The sequence below is a fragment of the Sturnira hondurensis genome, unplaced genomic scaffold (genome assembly GCF_014824575.4).
Source record: "Sturnira hondurensis isolate 20B ecotype Veracruz unplaced genomic scaffold, ASM1482457v3 Scaffold0008761, whole genome shotgun sequence".
In the NCBI taxonomy this organism is placed as follows: domain Eukaryota; kingdom Metazoa; phylum Chordata; class Mammalia; order Chiroptera; family Phyllostomidae; genus Sturnira; species Sturnira hondurensis.
Genome location: NW_028081392.1, coordinates 623697 through 639232, shown reverse-complemented (window position 1 = coordinate 639232; position 15536 = coordinate 623697).

Sequence of the window (15536 nt, the reverse complement as noted above, 5' to 3'; positions counted from 1 at the left end):
AGCAAAAGAGGAAGAATAAGAGAAAAACCCAGTAGCAGGTCCAGAGAGGAGCTAACCCAGGCCATCAGGTGTCTCCCGTGAAAGGGGAAACTGGGTGCTTCGTTCCTTCCTCACGCACGCCCCGCCCACCCAGGCTTCCCCAGCACCCGAGACTCTAGCCAAAGCCCCGCCCAGCCAGGGAGCCACCAAGGTGAATTGCTCCTCCTCCAGGCCCAGGCAGCAGAGGGCCCAGAGGGGCAAGTAGGCCAGGACAGCACCTTGGCCCAGTCCTCAGGGTGGCTCACATCGGCCTTGTGCAGAGAAGACAAAGCATCCACGTGGGTGTGTATGACTTATGGCTTTAATCTCCCTGATAGAAGGCCTTTAAAGATTATTTCACGGAAGAAAAAAATAATCCTGGGTAATGAATCATGCCCTTAAGAAGCTGATAAGAAGCAGGGAAACTGGTGGGGCCTGAGTTCCTGATTTAATTAAAGTCTTACAGATACTTCCTGAAACATAATCCGTTGTAGCCATCAAGGTGATAAAAAGACTGCAGGTTCCTTTGAATGAATTCACCTGCCTTGTAAATCTTCCTTCAGGCATCACTGCAGAGGACCCCTGGGGACCGAAGGTGCCTCACAGAGACCCAGAGCCAGAGCAGACCAGAGCCTGGAGGGTGCAAGTGCACTCAGACAGGGTCTTGGGTCACTCTCTGCCCCTCTCGGGGATCAGTTTCCCTGTCTAGCATCCAATGAGTAAGAGAGGAGGCCAGCCAGTCTCCGAAGGCACCCCTGAACTGGCCCTCTGGGTCTAGAGCCCCGTGTTCCCCAAAGAGATGAGGAGAGATGGGGGGTGTCTCTGCAAAGAAGGCTCTGTCCTCTGGATCCTGCCCACAGCATTGGTCTCCCTCAGCCCTGGTTTCTCTGTCTCCCTCTTCCCTGCCCTTCCCGCTCTCACTCAGCACATGACTACCTGGCAAAGGTGCAGTTGCTGACACCCTTGGGGACACTGAGCAACCCTGGCCCTCTGGGCACCCTGGTCCAGCAAGGGAACAAGTGAAGGATGTGTATCAGCCAGAAGGCACCACATTCTGAGCACGGCCTTCAGAGCCAGCAGGACTCCAGCACTAGACCCTGCAAAGTCCCCAGAGGGAAGCCAGGTGGGCTGGACCTGGAAAGACAGAAATAGAGCCCACGAGAATGTGGGGACGGTGGCTGGTGGTCTCCACAACCTCAGAGCCGCCTATCCAGTCATCAGGGAGTAGCTTAGGTGAGCAGGTGGATCGATGGACAGATGGATGGAGACACAAGCATCCAGGAGAAATGGCTGAGCTAAGTGTGGGCCCAGCACGCCCCCACCCTGGCAGCCCACACCTGCACCCTGCACTCACTGGACCCTGCACCCTGCAGACGCCTGAGCCACTGGTCTCAGCCCCCGTGAGAGCCAGCACTGCAGAGACAAGATAGCCAGATCAATTTGAATTTCAGATTAATGGTGAATCGTCTTCAGCATAATTGTATCGCAAATATTGTATTTATTGCTACATCTGGCAACCCTACACAGGGTGTCACCTGTGCCCCGTACCTGACACAGAACTGCCACAGAAGGAGGTCTCCACAGAGGCAGTGTGTATGGAGTCTCTCGCACGTGGCCTCCCCTCTGGCCCTAAGGCCCCTGAGGCCCCTGAGCCCCCTGAAGCCTCTGGCTGGACTGGAGTTGGTAGGTAAGAAAACTGCCAGCTGTGATGGTGCAGCACTGAGCCTGCTCCCCACTGCCAAGCCCTCCTGGTCCACTCAAGACTACCGGCAGGTCTGCTGGGGGCTGGCTGCCACCTAGTGGTCAATGTCAGAATGGCATGCCATGGCACCCAGAGAAGATGGGGTAGGTCAGTGCACCCCATAAAACAGCCTCCTTAAACAAAATTAGGATTGTTATCCTTGGATTGTTATCCACTTGAAGAGGAAACTGAAGCTCAAGGTGACCCAAAAGCATAAATCCATGTGCAGACCCCAGCATGGGCTTAGCCTGGTCCCTACTTCCAGGCCCCTGCCCCCCTATTCATAGCCACTAAGTGAGGCCCTCTGTCCCATGCTGTCATGTCTGTCCCCTGCTCACCAACCTTCAGTGTCTCCCTATTGCCATGGGATAAAGCAATCCCTTTCTCTGCTGCTGTTCAGAGCCCTCTACAAACTTCATTTTCCAAACTCTCTCCTGGAACCTTCCTCAGCCCTCCTAGGCCCCTTCCCACTAAGCCCCTCGCTCTCCAAGGCTGAACCACCCCCCCATAGCCCTGGACTCCTACAGTCAGTGAATAGTGAGGAGCAGGCCTTGAATGTCTTCTCTGCCTGCTCTCATACCCTTGATAAGCCACTTAACTTCGTACCTTTAACTCCCACTCACCCACCAAGTCCCAAGTGCATCCCTCTGGCCCAAGTCTCTGCCCTGAACTCCAGACTCACAGTGTCCACAGTTCACAGGGCACTTGCACTTGGAGCCTAACAGGCAACCCAGACTGAAAACAGTCAGAATTGAGACCCCAGACCTTCCTGCAAATCCTGCGCCTGCCTCACCTTCCCATCTCAGGGCCATCTCCATCTCTCCAGGTGTTCAGGCTAAAAATCTCTTTCCCACACACCCCAGGTCCAATCTGCCAGCAAAGCCTGTTGACACCACCTTCAATATCAGCCTGAACTACCCCCCCGTTGCCCCGTCCCCACCCAAGGAAGCCAGCTGTCCACGCTCACCCTTGCACAAATGCCAGCCGGTCACAGTCACTGTGCAGGGGCACTCGGCCCACTGCCACCCACCTGGACCACGACACAGTCCTCCTGGCTGGTCTCCCCACTTTTACGTTTGCTGTCCCCCGCCATGTCACCTCACATAGTCGTTCACCCATTCATCTATTCATTCGAGGACAGGCAAGGCCCCCCATTGTTACAGAGCTTTTATGGGGGTGTACAGGAGGTAGATGTTGAACAGCCAGTGAGGCGTAGTCCATTATTTCATTGGAATCGAGATTGCCATCGCACAGCGCAGGCGGAGGGAGTCACAAAAGCAAGCAGCAGGTGGGACCACCGTGGTGTGAGGCTCAGAAAGGAGTTTCCTGAGGACGGGGCATCTAATCAGCACTCTCAAAGATGTGTCTGTGTTATTTTGAAGTGGAGAGGGTGGGGTGGGAGAGGTGGAGGGACAGGGACTCCAGGAGGGAGAGGGACGTGCCGCACCGGGAGCAGCCAGAGCTGTGGGGACTGGCCCAGGGGTGGCAGCCAACACTGGAGGGTCAGGTGGTGACAGACCCTTCCGGCCTGGAGGCCTCAGGAGGCAGTTGGGGTTTTATCCTGAGGGACACAGGAGCCCCTTCTCTGGACGGGCTGGGAGTGTGCCAGACCCTCATCCTTCAGGACCCTGCACCCCTCCATACTGGCTCGCCCACCCATTCCTAATTCTGTCCAAATGGGAACAGTGAGCGGGGAGTGAGAGACTGGAAACACCAACAGTAGGTCAGACTGGTGGCTTTGGTGCAAAAACCCTGAACCTGCCTGTAAATCCGAGGCTCAGAGTCCCCATGTGCACCAGTCCTGTACACTGGGTGGGTGCAGAGAGTCCAGTGCCCACCCCAGCCAGCCCAGGCAACACAAGAGCCAGTCCCTCGGTCTGGCCTTGACAGCAGTGCTGGCCTTCCCAAAGGCAGTGGTGGATGGAAGGGCCACCAGGAGGGAGTGGGCCTGTTTCTCAGGTGGACTGGAGTACTGTCCCCTGGCCCACCCATCCCTGGGAGTCATCTGGGGTTGTCGCAAGGGCACCCACAGAGTGAGCGAGCAGTTATCAAGGGGCCTGGGGATGTGCTGAGGGGTGCAGAGAATCAGGGAAGGCTCCCTGGAGGAGGCGATGGGGAAAGCATCTTGCATGTGGAGGAGGTGGCAGGCGAGCATTTGACCGGGTTCAGGAACAGCAGGTTGCAGGAGGACAGGGGCTGCATCTGCCTGCACTGTGCAGCACCCTCCCTCACCAGGGGCTCGGGACTAGGTATTGGAGGATGCATGGAGTGAGTTGGGTTTGACTGTTGGGTGTGGAACAAGGTGGGAAGGACAGATGTGGCCAGATGGGGAGGGGGCTGAGTCCATAACAGAGGCTGGAGGCAGCACAGCGGTCAGCACTGGCTGTCTCAGAGGGAACAGGGCAGTGATGCTGGGGTCGCTGCTTCTGTCCAGCACGGTGTGGCTGCTCCCACGTGGTGCACATTTTGGAAGGAGCCCTCTCCCCAGCAGGTCCAGCAGATCCCCAAGAATCCAGGACCTCAGGGCAGAGGGGAGGTTCCCAGGGATTAGGAGCCCCCTGGGGAGGCAGCAGAAGAGAGACCAAGGGCAGAGAGAGGGCACCTGGATGGGGACTCTGAGAGGCGACACAGAGTCTAGGAAGCACTGGCTTCAAGCAGGGGCCACCAGGGCTCAGTCCCAGCTCTTCACCCCTCAGTGCCTCAGTTACCTCATCTGCCAACTGGGAGATCCTCCATCTCCCAAACACCTGGGTGGATTGGGGTGATGTTGGCAGACACAGGGCATGAACCCCAGGCCTCCTTTGGGGTGACCTGGTGAGGCTGAGGGTGGAGCCAAGCCTCACACAAGGTCCCTGACTTCCTTCTGTCAGAAGAATCAGGAAGGATAGGAAGGCCTCCCACTAGCTGGCCTCCAGAACTCACAATGACCCCACTGGTCCCTCACCTGCCTGACGCAGCCCTGCCTGACCCAAGCAAGGGTTGGTTGTATCTTCCTCCTCCCCTGTGAGCCCAGGAGGAGGCTGACTCGGAACCTCCCGGGCCGTCCAAGCAAAGGAGCACTCAGCTCCCAGGCAGCCTCTGGGTTGCTCTCATTAGTCAGAAGGAAAACTGAGGGCCTCTCTAACCCCACTGAAGACCTATGGGGCCACCAGAACCAGAGCTGTGCTCCATGTCCTTGTCTCCAGGGGATGGACAGGGAGCTGCCCAGGTCCTGCAGATTAGCCTGGCACAGGTGCCTAGGGCAGCCCAGAACCTGCAGGTTATCTCAGAACATGTGGGCTAATTAGCTCAGGCCAGCCTAGAACTTAACCTGGGTTAACTCCCAGGTTAGCCCAGACTCACCCATCAATCCAGAACACATGGGCTAGCCAAGGTCAGCCTCAATACACAAGGTGTCCCAGAACACCTGGGTTAGCTTGGAACCCCTGTTAGCTCGGATGACCCAGAACTCAAAGGTCAGCTCAGAACATACAAGTCAGACCAGGTTAGTTCATAACTGTTTACTAGGTACACCCAGGGTAAACTGAAACAAATGTATTGGTCCAAAACAATAGTTTGTTTCATTTTTTAAAGCAGTAGAACCCTCTTCAAATAAAATTTCACCAAAGACCCAACCCATAAAACTAATCTGGGGGAGCTGCTGTGGGCAGAGGTGGGTGAGGCTGCTGGCCAAGGCGCCACACTCAGGTCCACGGAGAAGCTCTGCTTTGTGGCATTTGCCAACTTCCAGGGTGTAAATACTTCCAGCTGATTTCCGGGCTAGGAATCTCCAGCCACTGAATACGAACAGATGTGCATGTTGACAGGAACCAGGTGGGCCGGCTCAGCACCAGAGTGGCCTCCTGGGTGCTTCTGGGGAATGCTTTGGGGCTCTACAGTTCCCCACCCACACCCATGCAGAGAGCACGGGTGGAAGACGGGGAGGTGGGCCTAAACCTGGGGGTCTACTAAGCAGCTTCAGACTTCTGAAACCTGACAGAAACCCAGAAAAATGCTTCCCAATGCCTGGCAAAAAAGCAAGTGGGAAGTGAAGTCTGTGGAGATCTGGCCCCGGGAATTTTCCATGTGACTTTGGCGGAGTCCTTTCTGCCCTCTGGGTCTCAGTCTCCTCACCTGTATAATGGCAGACCGGAGGGCTGGGAGTCAGCAAGCTCACCATCGTTACTTCCCACTTCCACCCCCTCCCCAGCATGGCACCTCTCCCCTGGCAAAGCCCCAGGCTCTGAGTCACTCCTCCTCGGCCCCTTGTGCCCTGTCCTCAGCCAGCTGGCATCAGAGAGTGCCGGGGCTATCACACAGGGCCGCAAGGCCCCCGCGGTCAGAGCTGCGTGCTCCGTACCACACAGGGGCCTGACAGGGCCTGGAGGAGCCATGGGAAGGCAACCCCTCACAAGCAACCAAAGCCCTGGAAGAGCGCAATCCATGCTTTTATTCTTTAATTTAAAAAATGTAAATTGTGAAATACTTTGAACATGCAGGAAAGGACAGTTGGCCACCACTGGGTTTGGCGGATGTTAGTGTTCAGCCTGGTTCCCCAGGGATCCCCCACTGCCTTCTCCTCCTGCTCAGGGCCCCTCTCCTCTCGGGTGGGTGAGGCCTTGCCCCTCCCAAGCAGAGGCTCTGGGAGGACAGGAGTGGCCGTCTCACCTCTGCACGGTGCTCCTGCTACATGCTCACCCGATAGCTCATTTTGCCTATAATCACCTGGTAGGACAGAGGTGAAGGAAGACGCATTCTCTCCGTTTCACAGAAGAGGAGACCTCAGCCTGGACGGTGAGAGCACAGCACTGAGGAGGCGGGTCAGCACTAGCCCGCCTGTCCCTGACACGGATGCTCTCTCCCCAGTCAGTCCCGTGGTGCCCACTCCTGCTCTTCTCCCCTCGGGGCCTCCCGAGGGGTTGTTAGTAAACAGGCTGTGTCAATGGGTGTAACTCCCGGATTGTCCCAGGCAAGCGGGGCCATGCCTGAACCCTGCCTTGGAAAACCCACCGAAAGAGTTGGTTGAGAACCAGCATCAGGTGAGGTACAGGGCCACTGTGAGGAAGAGAAGACACCGTCTTCCTCAGAGGTGCCTGTAGAAGCCGAGGTGACCCTGGCATAGGTTCGTTGCACCCAGTGGGGAAGCACCCTGGTGCGTCCAAGACACAGGGAGCACCTCTGGGGGAGCGAGGGGCCGGAAGGGCTGGCTCTCTGGAGGAGGGGACTTTGGTTTAGGTCTTAGAAAGCAAACACTAGCCCTGGCTGGGTGGCTCAATCAGTTTGGAGCATCATCCCTTCCATGAAAATGTTGTAGGTTGGATTCCCAGTCAGGGCTCATACCTATGTTGCAGATTCAATTCCCAGTCAGAGCACGTACTAAGACAACTGAAATCTCTCTCTCTCTCTCTCTCTGTCTCTCTCTCTTAAATCAATAAAAACCACACCCTCAGGTGAGGATTAAAAAAAGAAATAATAAGTCCCAATGTTGAAGAGAATATGGAGCTACCAGACTCTCACACGTTGCTGGTGGGAGTGTTCATTGGTTCGGCCACTTGGGAAAGCACGTGGCCATATTTACTGAAGCCAAACACATGCCCGTGTTGTGATGCCGAAATTCCACTCATACGATTACCCCAGGTATTATTCAAAGAGAAATAAAAGCAAACGATCACCAAAGGACATGTACAAGAGTGGGCATCACAGCTTTGTGTATAAGCCAAAAACTGAAACCAACTCTAATGCCCATTTAATATAGAGTGAATAAATAAGTGATTCATTCATTCAGTGAAATACTACGCTGCAACGAAAAAGAACAGATTCTTGAGCCGAGTACCTGTGTGGGTGCATCACACAGACCTGATGCTGACTGAAAGCAGGCAGCAGCAATGAGTATATACTGGACACCCCAATTTAAATGAAGCTCAAGGGCAGGTAAAACTACCTTTAGGGATTAAAGTCTGAATTCCAGTTACCTCCGGGGGAGGTTATTGACTGGAAAGGGGCACAAGGGGCCCCCTAGACTGTTGGACTTGTTCTGTATCTTGACCGATGTGTTAGTTACACAGGGGTATACATGTATAGACATCCATCGAGCTACATACCTAAGATCTCCATGCTTAATACTAAGAAATATTCCGATAAAATGGCTTTTAATCCCTCCAGATGACAACTGAGAACAAAGTAGAAAGGGGCAGGGCAATCTCTTGGAGCCTTTTGCAACCTCTCAGGTGAGAGAGAATGAGCGAACCTGCAGGGAACAGGTGCCGGGCGTGGGCTCGGTGGGTCATGCTGCGGGAGGCCCTCAGAAGATGTCAGCAGTGTGGCAGGCAGCGGAGGCCTCTGGGAGGAGAAAGAGAGACCCGACTGGAGCAGGCAGAGATGCTGAAGGTTTTCAACATCCAAGGCATCACTTAGAACGGGCACCCCCTGCTCTCCTGTCCCAAGGCTCCAAGCAGCCTCCAAGGGGTGAGCTCCACCCCACCCCCGCCCAGCAGGGTTCCACCAGGACAGGTGGCCCCACGTGCTGAGCACTCTGACACCTGTGGAGGGCCAGGTGCCGAGTGGCTTTCCAGGAGCTCCCCATCAGGCCTGTGAAGGAGGCCCATTCTCCCTACGTACCAATGTGCAAACTGAGGCCCTGAGAGCTAAGTGGCAGCACAAGGAACCCAGTCTGTTCCTCCGCCCAGGTAATAGCCAGGATACGCCAGAGGTGGATGACCATTTGGCAGGGACAGCTTGGCAGGGCCACAGCATGGGTGGAGCCAGCTGGACAGAAGTGTGCTGGGAGAAGGGGCTGGGGATCCGAGCCCTCTCGGGGCTGCCCTGGGGGCAGATCTGGGAACGGTGGGTCGGGCGACAGTGGCAACAGCTCTGAGACCGGGTGTGGAGTGAAGGGACCTTGGGAGGTGCCGGGCTCTGTCCTCCGCCCTCCCTCATCCCACAGTGGCCTCTGAGGGGTACAGATGATGAGGTGGATGCTCAAGGTGGTCAGCCAGGAAACAGCAAAGGCCCCAGAGGGCAGATGCCAGGCCCAGCCTGTTGTACTTGACTAACACCTCCCCTGAGTCCTGGGCCCTGGAGGGTTGGCAGTGCCATTGCATGGGGGAGAGATGACCAGTTCTGAGCAACCCAAAGAATGAGAGAGAGAGAAAAAAGAAATTTAAAAAAAATTTTTTTTTAATCTTTAGAGGGGAAGGAGAGAGGGAGAGAGACATCAATGTACGATTGCCTTTCGTGGGTCCCCTGCTGGGAGTTGGCCTGCAGGGAACTGGGCTGCAACCCAGGCATGTGCCCTGACTGGGAATCGAACCGCAATCCTCTGGTTCTCAGGCCTGTGCTCAATCCACTGAGCTACGCCAGCCAGGGAGAGAAAAAAGAAATTTTAAAAAGCAGAACCAAGAAGAAACTGAGGGAGAGAAAGAGAGAGGTGGGGCGGGGCGGGGCGGGGCGGGGCAAGGAGGCAGGTGGTGTGGAAGGGGGAGACGGAGCTCATGTTCTCCAGCAGCTGCGAACTCACTAGACAGACTCTGCTGACAAGCTCGTGGGGCGGGTCTCCTCTCCTGCCTACTCTCCTGCATTCCCACGGTGCCACCTGGGTCCGGGCAGCTAAGAGTGTAAAGGGGGCAGTGTCAGCAGAAGACCAGGCCAGACTCTCCCAGAGAGACCCCAGTCAAACTGTGTAACTTTGGGCCTCTATTCTCATCTGCACCATGGGCCTCAAGGACCCGCCACCTCTGTCAGGCTCTGAGCCACCAAAGTGGGTCTCCCGGCCCCAGCCCCACCCCTGCAGTGACGTCACTCTGCAGTGGCCCACACCCCGAGCCTGGCCTCCTTGCTCCAGGTGGGAAGTGTGGCCGACTCCAGTTCCATACCACCAGCTTGGGGACTTCAGTTTCCTCTCCAAAGGTCATGATCAAAAGACCGCCTGTGACATCTTTGTCCCCCCAGGTCCTTCCCATTATCCAGGAGGCAAACGTTTTTGAGCGCTGGGGACAAGGGGGGTGAGTAGTGACTGAAACGAGGGGCTGATGAGGTGGTAGGGTGGGGAGGAATCCAAAGAAAGCCCTTCAAGGTCATGGTCACCCCTCCTACCCCCGGCTGCACTCACACCAAGCTTTGCCGCTTACGAGCTGTGTGGCCATGGCAGGTCACTCAACCTCTATGGGTTGCTCGTCTCTAAGGTAGGGAGGAGGTGGCTGTCTTCACAGAGCAGGCAGACAGACCGGCTGACCCTAGAGGCGGGAGAATCCCTAGACCCGGTGCCTAGCCCTCCGAGGCATAAGAACAACACCTCGGGCAGGAGGGGAACTGAGGACCAACGGGGGAGGTAGAGGGGCCTTCAACGATGCTGACTTCAGCCTCACTCACACCGGGAAAGACGAGGCCCAGAGAGGCAGCAGCACAGCCGTGGGTCTAGGACGGCACTCGCCTAAACCCCCACCTGCGGGGGCAGCGCCGCTGCGTCGGAGGGGCAGGAAGTACAGAGGTTGTTTAAAGTCACCCCTGCCTCTCACATAGACACAGCAAATGCCAGGTCCGAGATGGCTCCTGGAGAGGCCAGGCACAGAGAGCACGCCCCAAGCCTCCGGCACAGCAGCGCCGTCGTTCAGGACAGAAGAACGGTCTTTCCTGAGCACCGAGCAGGGCACCTGCGAGGGAAGGTGCGGCTGAGGTGGGATCCAGGCTGGGAGGGAGGGGGGCTCCCTCTGCTGAGGCCCCCTCTCCCTGGCTGAGGCTCCAGGCTTAATTAAGCTGTCACAGCCTCTTACAATGTCACTTCTATCAGAGTCCAAGAGGACAGGAGTGAAGGGCACAGGAACCACAAGGCCCTGAAGCAGCTGCCCCTGATGTCAGTGCCTCCATGGGTCTCTAATGCTAGCCAGTGGCCCTAGGAACGCCTGGCCCAGCCCCTGCCTGGCCTCACACCGAGGAGGGGGCACTGTTTACAGCCCCCGCTTAATTAAATCAATAAACCACCAATGCAAATCTGGCTGAGGGCCAGCTGTTTACCGCATGCCATGCAGAGGGGACTAAATTAGCAGCTTCAGCAGGATGACAAGAGAAGGAGAGGGAACAGGAAAGCCATCTCGGCAGGGGGCTCAGGAGCAGGCTGAGTGTCCCAGCCCCCAGCCCCCTGTCTGGACCGCATCGTGACCCACATCTGCAGCACCCCCTGTTGGCCTGTTTCTACCTTCAGGCTCCCCTTCCAATCTTCCTGCCAACATGGCTTGACAGTGGACAGACCCACAGTGACACCCTGATCCCACTTCATTTGGGGGAGGAAGCAGCTGAGGCTCAGAGGCCTGAGAGCCTTAGAGCATCGTGACCAAGCTGGAAACTCCCGAGCCCCCGGCCTGTACCGAGGCCTTCCTGCTGCACAGCCCTGTGCCTCGGCCTTGCCCTCCTTCTTCCCACAGGACAGGTGCAAAGTCAAAGTGTCGGGCTTGGTGGAGAGGAAAGGCAAGTACCAGTGCCGTGCTGGCAGGGCAGGCTACCAGAGCAGGAGTGACACGGAGCTACTTCCTTCAGGATCTTTGGGCCTGAGGAAGCCTGGGGGCCCACAAGGGCCCAGACGAGCAGCCTAGCACATCCTCTACTCTGCAGTCCTCAAGGGACGTGAATATCAGGAAGCCTGTCTGAGAGGGGACGCTGTGTGGCCTGGGGCCAGCCCCTGGCTCTTTCTGGGCCTCATTCTCTCCATCCGAATCCCAAAGGGCTCAGAATTGATCATCTGTAAGTGACTTTCTAGCTCAGACACACTCTGTATCAGGGTCCATAAGGGGAGGACTGCCTCTTGGACTAGCCTGGGGCCCGGCCTGGGCCGAGACACCCCATGTTCAGAGTCAGAGCCACTCCAGCTGCCGCCAACCTGCTGGGTGAGCCCTGGGGCCTGGCCCCGAAGCCCAGCCCTGAAGCCCAAGCTTCCTCCGTTTTCCCAGCTGTAAAATGGAGATAATGACAGGTGTGGGCCCCTTGTGTGGGTGGATGACGCGCTAATGAGAGCTCTCGGGTCCTCAGAGGAGAAAAGGGCGGTCTCTGTGAGGGCCCGGGATACAGGCAGGCAGCAACTGGTCCGAGCTGACTCCTCAGCAACGCAGCCAGCTCTCTCCCCGGGGCAGAGACCTTCCCCGGACTCACTCGCTTGGTACCTTGAGGAAATCCTTCTCCACTTTGGGATCCCGGGACCCCTCCTCTGTAAATGACTCTGAAGGCCTATGACCCAGGCACCCAACTCCAGGGAACGTGACAGCATTTCACTCACTGCCCCTCCATCTGAGGAGGGTTTGCAGTCTTCACACGTGCCCAGTGCTGTGTGGGACACAGCGGGGCACAGGCAGGCGGCTCTGCCGTCGGGAGGCTATACCCTCCCTGAGCAGATGGGGGTAGAGAAATGTGTGATGCTTACCACACAGATGTTAAGATAAATGGCTGCGTGGCCCAGATGCCTCAGCAGGAAAAGCAAACATAAGGCTCTGCAGTCTTCCATCCCCTAACCCTGGCAGACATCACTAATCAATCATGCAACTCTTTCCAGCTGAGCTGAATGCAGCCTCTCATACTTCTTTTTTTAATTTTTTATTTAATTCTTATTCCAGTACAGTTTTCTGTTTTATATTCCCTGCCCTGCCCCCCAGTACTCCCCACCTCCCTCTCATTTCCACCCCCCACCTTAATTATTGTCCACGTGTCCTTTCAGCCTCTCATACTTCTATCACATGCTCCAGGCAGCCTCCCACCTGATCTCTGGACTTAGCCAGGAAAATGGGGCTCCCCTGCCCCCAGAGGTCTCGGGGTCTTGGCTGAGCCAGGCAAAGGGGCTTCCCAGAGGCAGAAAGCTTCACTCTGGCCTTGAAAAATGAAGCTGAATAGTTGAAGGGAAAGCAGAGGGTATTCCAGGTGACAGGAGCCGTGTGAGTAGAGATCTGGGGAGGAAAGTCTGCTCAGCCTCTGCAAGGACAATTGGATCAGCTGCCAGAGAGGAGACCTGCGCAGGGGGGAGAGGAAGGCGGAGTGGGGGGAAGGAGGGGTGCCCAGAGTCAGAGGCCAGCCTACCCGTCTCCCCATCTGGTTGACCGGCCCGGAACCTCATTGCCCTCTGCACTCACTCCACAGCCTAGGGAGCCACTGGAGGCGCCAGGGGTGAGTGAGGTGGTGCTGGCCATGCCCATCAACCTTCCAGGTGACAACAAAATTTGCAATCTTGTTAAAATGACATTCGGCTTGCCTAATCTGAGTTCTCTGGGATGCATCAACCATCTCTATCAGCCCAGCTTCATGGCTGGTTCATGGCCATGTCCAGCCCAGTCTGGCTGTTAGCCCAGGGGCAGCCCATGACACAGAGGTGTCCTCCACCACCGTATACCAGGGACCAAGTACAGAACAGTCAACCTGGATACCAGGCCTTGCTTGGGCTTCTAGAATCCCAGGATGCACGGGGCACACGGGCCAAGGATAGGTGCTCAATCCAACCCCTTTCCCCTCCCCTGGGTCTCCTCCCTGGAAGGCAACTCTCTACTCACGCTTTCTTTCAGAGCCTATTTTAGCTCTCACCTCTATAAGGGAGCCCACCAGGATTTACCGCCAAGACTAATCAAATGCACAGAATGGCAGGAGACCTGATTGTAGTTACGACCCATTGCCCACATGCTGAGGGACCTGGGCAAGCCATCCCTCTGCCCAGGCCTTGGTTTCTCCATCTGTCACCAAGGGAGCAGGACACGAGAGCCTACAGGCCTCCAGCAGTACGAACTCCACTGTTATTTCAAGACGAAGGAGTCTGGCTGCCTGGCTGGCCTGTGGCCACTGGCTCATCTGGTGTCCACTGACCTTGCCCTCCTGCCCTTGGAGCCCAGAACCTGGGACCACCACAGCTGGAGGAGGCTTCGAAGACCGCCTGGTCCAAGCTCGCTTTTCCCACATGGGCAGTGGCCGCCCAAAGAGGCAATGACCTGCCTGAGGCTGCCCAGCCAGCCGCCCACAACCAGGACTTTTACCTGAGTTGGGTCTTGCTTGGTGATGAGGCTGCTGGGTACTGAAGCTGTGCTTCCTAACCCGTCCCTGTCACTGACAGAGAGTCCCCTGAGGTGAGGTGGGGGAGGAGGGTCACTGAACCCCAACTGGGGGTAAGACAGAAGAAATGGCCCCCAGGGGCCAGGGGCCTCCAATGAAGACAAAGGGAAAAGATTTTAGTGGGAAATGAGAGGGCCCCCCGCCAAACCTCTCCCCACCGGCTCCTCGCTGCCTGTCATTCCACTGCAGTGATTTGGGTTAAAGCTGCTCTCTTTGGAGGAAGTTACAAACTAATTTCCTAGCATCTCAGTATAAATGAATGTGTCAGAACTCCTCTGGGAACATAGGGGCCTGAGACCGAGTAGAGGACTCAGAGAGAAACCACTCTCCCTTTCTTTTGGGGTGCAGAGAAAGCTTCCTAGAATTCTTTTCCCACCAGTGACGCTGTGGCCACAAATGCTGTCTTACAGCTTACCACAGCACACGCACCTCCTTTCGCCCAAGGCCCAAATGTAAGTCCACAAACGGCCCTGCCCCTTCTTGGCCCTGTCACCGAGGTCCCCGCACTCGGAGATGTTCTCTGAAAGCCAGAGGACGTGGGCCACAGCAGGGCTGGCTTCTCTCAGGGGCTCCTCTCATACCCATGAGGGCCATGAGTGGGCGTGGCCTTTGGCCGGGAAAATGACAGCCCCAAAATGTCCTCACTCAAAGTTAAGTCTCCCCTCTAACCCTACAAAGAGTCACTCAATCAGGGCACAGGGGGCCTGGCCTGCCTCTCTCTGCCCCCTTTCTCCCCACCTACCCCCCACCCCCCACCCCGCCCCGGCCCCATTTCTGACACTTGCTCTCTACCTCTCTAAACTCTCTGAATTTCTCTCCCTCTTGTTGTTGTCTCATTCTCAGCCATCTCCCCCTCGGGTCTCTTCCTGTGTGTCCGAGCTCCTCTCCCCTCTTTCTCTGTGTGTGTGTCTTCTTTCCCTCACCCTCCACCGCATCCCCGCTCCTCTCTCTCCCTCTCTGCACCCCCAGCCTCCCAGCCCTGCACAGCTTCCCGCTGGGAAGTGAGTGCTGAATCAGAATTCCTGAGCACAGTTGTGAGCTGACTAGGATGATCACTGCCTCTCCAGCAGAGCCCTCCTCCCCCAGGCAGCCTTCTCCTGCTATTTCCCCACAATCCAGAGCCTGCTTTTTAAACTTCTCCTGGGCGCCCAGCCTGAGCCAGACCCTAAGGCAGGGAGAGGAGGGGCAAGGCAGCTCAGATGGTCAGTGAGAGCCACTGAGCCCTGCGCTGTCCCAGCCATTTTCCATGTTGTCCTGAGTCATCTTTGAATATGAGATGGATTTCAATTTCCTCACGTTACATGCAAGGAAACTGAGGCACAGAGAGACCACCTCAGCCAGACTGAAGTTCAAATCCATGTCTGTCTGACTCCAAAACCCATGGGCTTTCTTACCTTTATTTTACCAAGCCCAGAAAGCTGGGTGACTTGGGTGAATGGTCAGGCAGGACTGGTAGCTCCAGCCCTCAAGGCGCCCATGGACCGTCCCAAGGCAGGAGATGCTCACCAAGGCTGCTGCCGCGGTCCACCCCATGCCAGGCGCCAAACAGAAGTTGAAGGTTTGCGCTGAGCAGTATGGCTCAGTGGGCTGGGCGTTGTCCCTTAAAGCAAAAGGTCTCCCAGTTCAACTCCCGGTCACAGCACATGCCTGGGTTTCAGGCTCAGTCCCCAGTCGGGATGCGTGCAAGAGGCAAGCCATCGAGGTTTCTCTCCCTCTCTCTTTCCCTCCC